At 36.6% G+C, this 8,952-nt stretch overlaps 1 non-coding gene across 1 annotated transcript; it reads right to left on the bottom strand.

The window, feature by feature from the left end:
* Positions 1-8,195: 8,195 nt before the first annotated feature.
* On the bottom strand, positions 8,196-8,302 carry LOC141625471 (small nucleolar RNA R71). Its single transcript, XR_012535249.1, has one exon. It is a non-coding gene; the product is annotated as a small nucleolar RNA R71 (small nucleolar RNA).
* Positions 8,303-8,952: the final 650 nt, after the last annotated feature.

Raw genomic sequence — 8,952 nt, 5'->3', positions numbered from 1 at the left:
TTCTGTTTAACTTTGAAAGCTACTCTTGTACCCTTAACTTGTCCTTTGTTCATTGCTTATCCTCCCTTTTACGCCTTTCGATGGTGCTCTTTTTTTGAGGAATGTTAACCTTGGTGGGATAATTTGACTTTTGTGGAGTTTGTTTGTGGTTGACTCATAACCCTGGTCTTGAGAGGTTGTGATGTTGGAAGGACTTAGGTAGTGTGATGAAACATACTTAGTAATTCTCATACCTAATTCCTTGATAAAGTGAGCGTGATTGATTGGTGGAATTCATTGTGTTAAGTGTGAGTTGCATATGTTTCTAAGGTTACAGAACTTCGATTTGTTGATTATGTTTAGGATTGGAAAGGCTTGGGAAGTGTAGTAAGACGTGTCTTGGGATACTAGTGCTTAGTATTTGACTTAGAATGGATGAAATTGAACGGATTTGAGGATGTAGGATTGACTAAGTAAGTCGAATTTGTGATTGGCTTCCATAATCACTTTGGATATGAGGGTTTGATAATGTATATGTTACCATATGAGAAATGTTAATTGTGGGATTACTAATTGGTCTAAGAGAGTGATCTTGATTACTACTTGAGGTATGGTATGAGAGTGAGGCTAAGCTACATTGTTGGGGGAGTCTTAGCGCTTGTTTTATAGCTAGAAAGGATAATGGTATGGTTGACGCCAATTGTTAAGTTAAAGAACATAGTTCCAATTTATGGTGGTAGAATGAGAATATATGAGGTGGTAAAGTGTTGTTACTACTAAGAACCTGTTTCTTAAGAACTCGATGGTAAGTAAAGTTCTAGGATATCGGATTTGAAAGAATATACCTCGGGATGATGGTGACCATAATGGATTGGCGATGTGATTTGATATTAGTTGGCTCTTGAGAGTTCTTCAGTTGAGAAAGACTTAGTATTGAGAAGTATTTGTTAACCTTATAGTTTTATAAACCTTGAGGTTGTATTGAGTACTTGAGATGATGGGATGATGTTGTAGATGAGTGTAGTTCTGCTCTTGGGAATCCGTAATAAGTAAAAGGATAGAAGGACTCGAGATCTTATTGATTTTTCATACTTGGGTGATTATGCACCTTTCTTAAAAGAGTGTGTAGTAGAGTGAACTTTCATGAAAGGAGTTTTAGGTTGAACTGTTACTACCTTACCCTATATGAGAACCTTGTGGAATATTTGAGGAACATTTTTTTGGAATTCAGAGCTTGGAATTAGGATCCTTGATTGAGGATTTTACCATTTTGAGAAACCCATGGTGGATCCTAGTTAGATGTGAGTATAACTTTGTTGGAAACTTTGACCTTGATCTTGTGGAAGTTGTTTGTAAATGTTTGAGGATTTGGAGTGGTGAAATCACACTTATAGTGAAGTACCTTGTTACATGGAATAACTTAGGATGAAATAACGTAAGTGTTTTGAGGAAATCCTTGGGAGTGTTGTAGTCATAAGTTTTGTTGTTAGGAAGTTTTCAGAACCATTTGGATGATGTTGTTATTTTAGGTTTGAGTGTCTGGCGTTCCCTTGTTGTCTAATTTCCCTTTTTCCTTGATCATAAGCGTTACCGTTCATGCCTCTTTTCCTTGCTTCATCATGCTCCTCCTTTATGTTTGGTACTCGTAATCTGTGAAACTCTATCTTTGACATCCTTGTTGAACTGACTTCAATTCTTACCCTAGGAAGTTCATCACAGCTCTTTTTGTTGGTTAAGTTTGGACTCTCTTAGCGTACTTTGTATTAATGTTGTCTAAATTGCTTTTCATTTCATACAATTTCTAAATATTTCAAGTTACCATTTTTGGTTCGTTGTTAAAAATTTATGTTACCTTACAAAACTTTACCTATTTCAAAGGTTTGAAAATGAAAAAAATTATATTTAGTTCTCTAATTGTTCTTTGAATATAGAATCTTTTGTCATGATTTTGATTGCTAAACCCGAGTTGCTTTTAATTGTGCTTAATTTCTAAATAACTTTGATCCATTTATGATTTATTTGTCAAAGTTTAATATGATAATTTCAAGAATTTGACTCCTTTTTGAGCTTAACAGTGAATCATTTAATTTTTATTTGGCTTTTACAAAAAAAATTTGAGTGGATTATCATTTTCAATTGTCTTTAACATTGATCGGATGTTAGAACTCGTTATTAGAGACGTTTAATAACTTGTTCTACGCTTGTCGACGAGTGATTTTTGTTTTAAATTTGTCTTTCACTTGGAAAGTTAGCATTCTTGTGTGCACGACAAAAGCAATTTTGTTCCATGAATGAGACTTATACTTTTAAAAACTCTTCGTTATTGTTTTTGAAAGTATTTTGATTTTTGAGTGCCTTTTGACCTTATCTTTTATTTGGAATGTGATGTTCCTGAATGCGTAACAAGAACACTTCCGTTTCTGTGACGAGAATCTGGTTCTGCCGGAAAATTTTATTTGAAACTTTTGAAAGAATTTTAATTCTTACGATAAGTAACCTTTTTATGTTTTGGTTACCGATTTCAAAAAAAATATTCAAGTTTTATTTTATAACCTTTTATTTCTACTTCCATGTTTCGAGGACGAAACTTTTTAAAAGGTGGGGTGATTGTAACACCTGCTAATTTCCCAATTTTAGCCTTGTGGATTTATTTAACCGTTCAATTTCTTTATTTATATTTTAAATTATTTAATTTAATTAATTTCGTGTTTAACATAATTTTCGTAAAGATTTCATTTTTTATAAGCTTGTTAATATAAAAATATATGTATACATATTTTTGGTCGGACACTAATAGTGACAGTAATAATAATAATTCCCGTCTAGACATAGACCGTCGCATTTCATTTGGAAATCTTATCTAAACTCGGACCAATCGTATGTCGACAACACACCCACCTACCCTCTTACACTCTACCTTTATATAATCATTATTATTATTATTACTATTATTATTATTATTATTATTATTATTATTATTATTATTATTACTATTATTATTATTATTACTATTATTATATATTATTATATGTATATATTGTTACTATTATTACACCAACCCGTCCCCGCCCCTCATTTCTACTTCCTTCTTTCTTTCGAAACAACAGCAGCAACAACAACAAAACACAGAGCTCCGTACGCCATTTTTATTCGACCTTCAAACCAGGATCCCTCCCTCATTCTCCACCAAATTCGATGATTTTTGTACCATTATCTTCCCCTTTCCTTCCTCATTATTTCAAGGTAAGAAAGTTTCAGTTTTGATGCGGTTTCGAAAATGTCGTCTTAAGACAAACTCGGTTTTATGACTCAATAACTCATTTTTCCTCCTTTTAGTTGAAGACCCGAGAGCGGCTCGCAATTTGGACGTTTTCACTCGGAAATTCGAGAAGCTAAGGTAACAGTGATAGGTTACTCGACAAAATGTCGATATTTCTCCCTTCCTACTCGATTCTCACCTTTGTTGGTCATAAAGTTTGGTTCTTTTGTCTTTCTCATGTATGTGGTTAAATTTGTGGTGTTAGTGGTCATTTTACATGGTTGTAGGAACCCCCTTTTTGTTCGTTCTCATATTGGAATCGGGTATGGGGGAGTGGTTGAGTTCACTGCATAATCCGTGTTTGTAAGCTGCTGCCATTCCCATTTTTCTGTCTTTCTTTGAGTTCTCTTGGATGAAATGTGTATTGTTTATTTGTACCTTAAGCGTGCTTGCTTCCGTCTTACCTTCGTCTTCAATTTCCGTCTTGAGTTTGGACAAAAATGGCGGCTGGAACCTTGTTTTATACCGTGGCTGGTACTGCTCTTGTCCTCTGTTTTGGGGTCCTGAAATGGATGTTGAGCTATGTTTTGGGTGGTCAATATGGTGTTTGTGGGGTGGTCTGTCACGGCCTGGTTACACTTGTTTTGGGCGGCTGTTGCACACCTTTCCGGGAAGCCGCAGGTGGTGCTTGGGGGTCTTTGCAGGCTTATTAGAGGCGGCCTTAGGCTTATTTCGAGTAGTAGAGGCTGGTTAGTTTGTATGGGATATTGGGCGTATGAATATATGTATATATGTATCCGTCTTAAGCAAGTTTATATGTCTGTCTTTTGGTTCACCTCTTTGTTGATCTGGGTTTGGTCATGGTTTTATGGTTGTTTTACGGACTGTTTGGCAACCGTGAAATGGGTGGTCGTGTGGACTGCTTTGGTACCATTTGTAGTGCGGTTTATGTGGCAATTCGGATCAGCTTGGGCAGTCGAAATGGAGGTGTCGAGTTGTGGTCGTGGTGTAGGAGTCGTACCATTCCCCTGCCCTCTTGTTTGATTTCCTTCACAATTTTTATGAGTATGTATTTTTGGGCTCACCACAAGTTAGTATTTGGGCTCACCACATTCTATTTGTTGGGCTTTTCATGCTCTATCTTTTGGACTTGTCATGTTTCATCAATGGGGCTTGTTAGGTTTTATTAGTTGGGTTTAAAATGTTTACTTGATTGGGTTGTTAACATTTTATGTTTTTGGGCCACACTTGTTATGGGTGTTTTGGTGCCAATTCCGAGTCATTTGAAATGTTTAAATGTCGTCTCGTGTTTTATATAACTTAATTCGTTAAATATCATTCATTAATATATTTTTCTCACATTAATCATAAATATGGAATTTATTATTTATTCAAGTCAAAATTTGATGAAATGTCTCATTTACCTATAATATGAATTTTTAATCCATTCATTCTCATTTATTTATCGTATCTCAAATATGAGTGAATTATTCTACTTGTTTGATTAAACTGAGTCATTTATAATTAAATGTGTGTTTTGCTTATTATAAATGGTTCATTTCTGTTTGTTTACATTTGTCAAGTGACAAATATTGAAGAAATGGGTTATTTGTTCATGTTCATGAACATACGTTGGCATGAAATGTCTTACCTGGATTATCATTTGCTCATTATATATTTATTAGTCTCTTTCCGAGTTGATTCGTATCGCTTGGTTTAGTCGTATTCTTATGATATATCTTTACGCCTTACTTGTGCCGTTCTGCCAAGTATTGGTTTACGCCGCTCTCGTGCCGTTCTGCCGGGAGTTGGTTGATTTATGTTTTTCCCGCCCCTTTCGGATTGTTCTGCTGATAGTGGGTTAGCTCATATCGTATTCTAGTGACATTGCCTTTATGCTATATATTTTGCTTGACTTATCTTTCCGCCTCTTTCGGACTGTCCTGCTGATTGTGGGTTTAGCTCATATTTTCTGCCTCTTTCGGACTGTTCTGCCGATTGTGGGTTCTCGATTTCCGATCTGTCATCGAGTCTTGGATGCGAACTGTTCTGCCGCATGTCGAATCAGGGACCATTCTGCCCCGAGAGTCTGGCTAGATTTAGACTAGGACTGAGTCTTGGGAGTACCATTGTCGTCCTACTAGGGGAATTATATATTTATATATGAGTAGTAAAGGTTTTGCTTGGTTATAGATATTGGTATTTGTCTTTAAAGGAAAGAGTTATGCCTTATGTTGTTTGTCTTGGTCCTATCGGATACTAGGGGTGAGCTATAAGCCCTCTAGTTACGATATGATCGTCGGGATTGATGTTCCCATCCGTTCTTATGGTGAGATGCAAGCCATAAGTATCAATGTGACATTAGTAGCTACGTCCTGTGCAATGTTTGCTAAGTGGGTTTCCACGTAATGGCTACGGTTTCTATTCCTGTAATTTGGATTGATTGATCCCTTACTTAACTGCTTCACATGATTTGGATTTTAGTCTCATATCTATGTTGTATTTCCTCGAAATGCGTGCTCTTGTATAAATGACTGTACTCTTGTCTTTCATATTATTTAATTGTCTTACATGATTAGTCGAATCTTTATTATGCTAATGTTGATTTATTATGCTAATGTTGATCTATCTTGTTGCATCTCACTTAATTGCCATGTTTAAATATAAACTTGATATTCATATCTTTTGTAAGTATTTTACATGACTTACCTGTTTTAGTTCTTTGTTATGTTCGTTTCGACATTTTGTGGCTGGGAGAACCTTGAGTTACTCCCCACTGCCTGTGGCGTTCATGTTTACATGAATGACAGGTGGTGATGATACTTACGTGGGGAAGACGTGTGGGCTAGCGAGAACTAAACCCTTGGACCTTAGTTTGCTAGTTTAGAAACCCCTTATCTGTTTATTCGTGGGATATCTTTTCCCAGCTTTCTAGACTTGGGTTGTAATAACCTAAGTTTGCCTATTGTTGTATTTGTTTCATTTCATTTTTGGCACCAGCATGTTAATCTTTAACTAGTAATAAAAAGTTTTTAAAATCCCATAAATTTCCGTTTTAATTCATTAGTTATATTTTCTGAGTTATCGCGGGGTGTCACGTCTCGCGTAATGTATATATATATTTTTTTTCCTAAATTGTAGACCGAGCTTAAATCAGACAATGACATTATAAGCCATCTAATTTTACTGCACACAAGTCTGCTCTTCCTCTTAAAGCTAAATATCAGAGCTATGATTATAAGCAAAAATTGAATACTCCAACGCTCGTAGCTTTACACTAATGTGACTCATATTTGAGCACATTTAGTCCCCGAATTAACCTCGTTCCTATGCTTTATAGCACTTATTTAGGTCATTTACTATCTTTAGTTTCCCATTTTGTATATTCTTTGAGGTTTTGTCTCCTTGGTAGGAAAGGATTGCGAACCTTGCATTTATAAGGCGAAATGGAGCTATATGGATTGCATCCAATGACCAACCATCAAAGAGAAGACCAACACTAGAGGCCTAAGTAGATAATAAAGTGAAATGGGCAATGATGAAAGGATCCTTGCATCATCGACATTATCCTTGCGGATTGTTAAGGAGGAAAAGAAGAGAGGCACTCTTCCCAGGAAACCGAGCGGATAAAGCACGATCCGAGCGGCTCAGAGCACCAGGGTCCAAGCGTATTGTTCCCAGGACAAGCGGCTTACAGCGCCAGGAGCTGAGCGTCTTCCCTAGGATTCGATAGGATTGCAAGGCAGAACAGCCCGTGCCATACCACGAGACGAGCGGACCGAGGCAGGACTAGCAAGAGGATCCGCTCATTTCCCTCGGGAGTAGCATTTCCTTAACTTTTCTTAGGGTCTTAATAGTCATTTAAGCTCTTAGTAACCCTAATTTTTGTACCTAATCTTTAGTATAAATACCCTTTTGTACTACCTAGATTAGCATCATTCCTTAATCAACTCTTATGCTCTCTTAATCTACTCTCAAATTCGTCTTAATTTAGTTGTAATACATTTCTCAATATTAATCATATCTTAATCTTTCCTTAATTTCTCTATTGTTCTTCCTTTATTTTGGGTAATTACAAGATTTTTTTAGTTTATTTGGAGGATTGACAACCTTCCATCAATCATTAAGTACTTCTATTATTATTTACTTTTTGGAATCATCTTCATAGGTATAATTCTCTCTTAATATTTTTTTGTGGTTGGTAGCTTTTGACGAGGAGTTTTAGCCCACACCAAAAATGGCGCCGTTGCCGGGGACGCTGTTAAATTGATTTGATTTTCATTAATTGTTTTTAGTTGTGTCTTTCTTTACCTTGGGGAAGTAAAACTCCTCAAGGTTGTTCTAATTGTTTTCAAGTTGTTTGATATTTTGCATGACTAGGCGATCACAAGGTAATCCATTACCTATTGATCTTGAGATTCAAAGAACCTTAACCAACAATAGAAGAGTTGTTAGAGGTACTTCAAGAGTTGTAGGTATTGGAGAGATTGTGGACATTCAACCAAATAACATTGAGTTTACTAACCCTTTTGCAAGAGAAGGAGAGGATAACCCAATACAAAACCCACCACAAAATCAACCCACAATGCCTGAATTTTCATCACATTCCATACCAACCGAGGAGAACCTACCAAATGGTACTCCTATACCACCACATTAAACCGGTAATTTCATTGCCAAATCCACATTCATACAACTAGTTGAGAGAAGCCAATTTGGAGGGATGCCTAGTGAAGACCCTCATTCACATATGGAGACTTTTTGTGACTATTGTGATGCGATATCTCAAACCGGAGTTACTCAAGACCAAATACGATGGGTATTATTTCCTGTTTCTTTGATTGGTACCGCAAAGCAATGGTTGAAGAGCCTAGACAAGGCTACCCTTGGTATTGACTCATGAAAGAAGTTTGCACTTGCTTTCTAAAATAAATTCTATCCTCAGGAGAAGACTAATATGTTAAGAGCCCAAATCACCGGGTTCAAGCAAAGAGATGAGGAATCATTGTATAAAGCATGGGAGAGATTTAAGGACACTTGTCGTTCTTGTCCACACCATGAACTTAGCGAGTGGTTCCTTGTGCAACAATTTTGGAATGGTCTATATAAAGACTCCCGGAATATTCTCAATATGGGATCCAATGGAATGTTCACCGAAGTTGATGAAAATAAAACATGGGCCAAAATCGAAGAGATGGCGGTTCATAATTCACAATATAGTAGGCCTCGAAAGGCTACTAGAGGAGGAAAGCATGAGGTAGATTCCATCACTCAATTTGGTGCTCAACTAATTAAGTGCTCATATTGACGCCATCAATTTGAAGTTTGGGAAGGCCATGGCTAAGCTTGATTAAGCTTCCAAATCACCCAAACAACATGTTAATGCTATGGTGGTATCATCCTCAATTCCAAGTGGAGTATGTGAAAGTTGTGGAACTTTGGGACATGACGAAAGTGAATGTAGGGGAACAAGTGAACAAGTAAGTGCTTTCCAAGCATACAAAAGTGGCACCCCTTATTCCAACTATTACAATGAGAATACCAAATTCCATCCAAATATTTCATACAAGAGCCAAAATGTTCAAAATCCTCAACCAAGATACACCCCACCTCCGATGAGAAATCACGCTCAAAAACACTTTTACAACCAAAGCCAAGGTTACCAAAATCAACCTTCTTACAATCAACCCAATGTCCAAAGCTTTGATGTTCAA

Source organism: Silene latifolia, chromosome X, assembly GCF_048544455.1.
Source record: "Silene latifolia isolate original U9 population chromosome X, ASM4854445v1, whole genome shotgun sequence".
Lineage (NCBI taxonomy): Eukaryota > Viridiplantae > Streptophyta > Magnoliopsida > Caryophyllales > Caryophyllaceae > Silene > Silene latifolia.
This window is presented reverse-complemented; position numbering and strand designations above follow the sequence as displayed.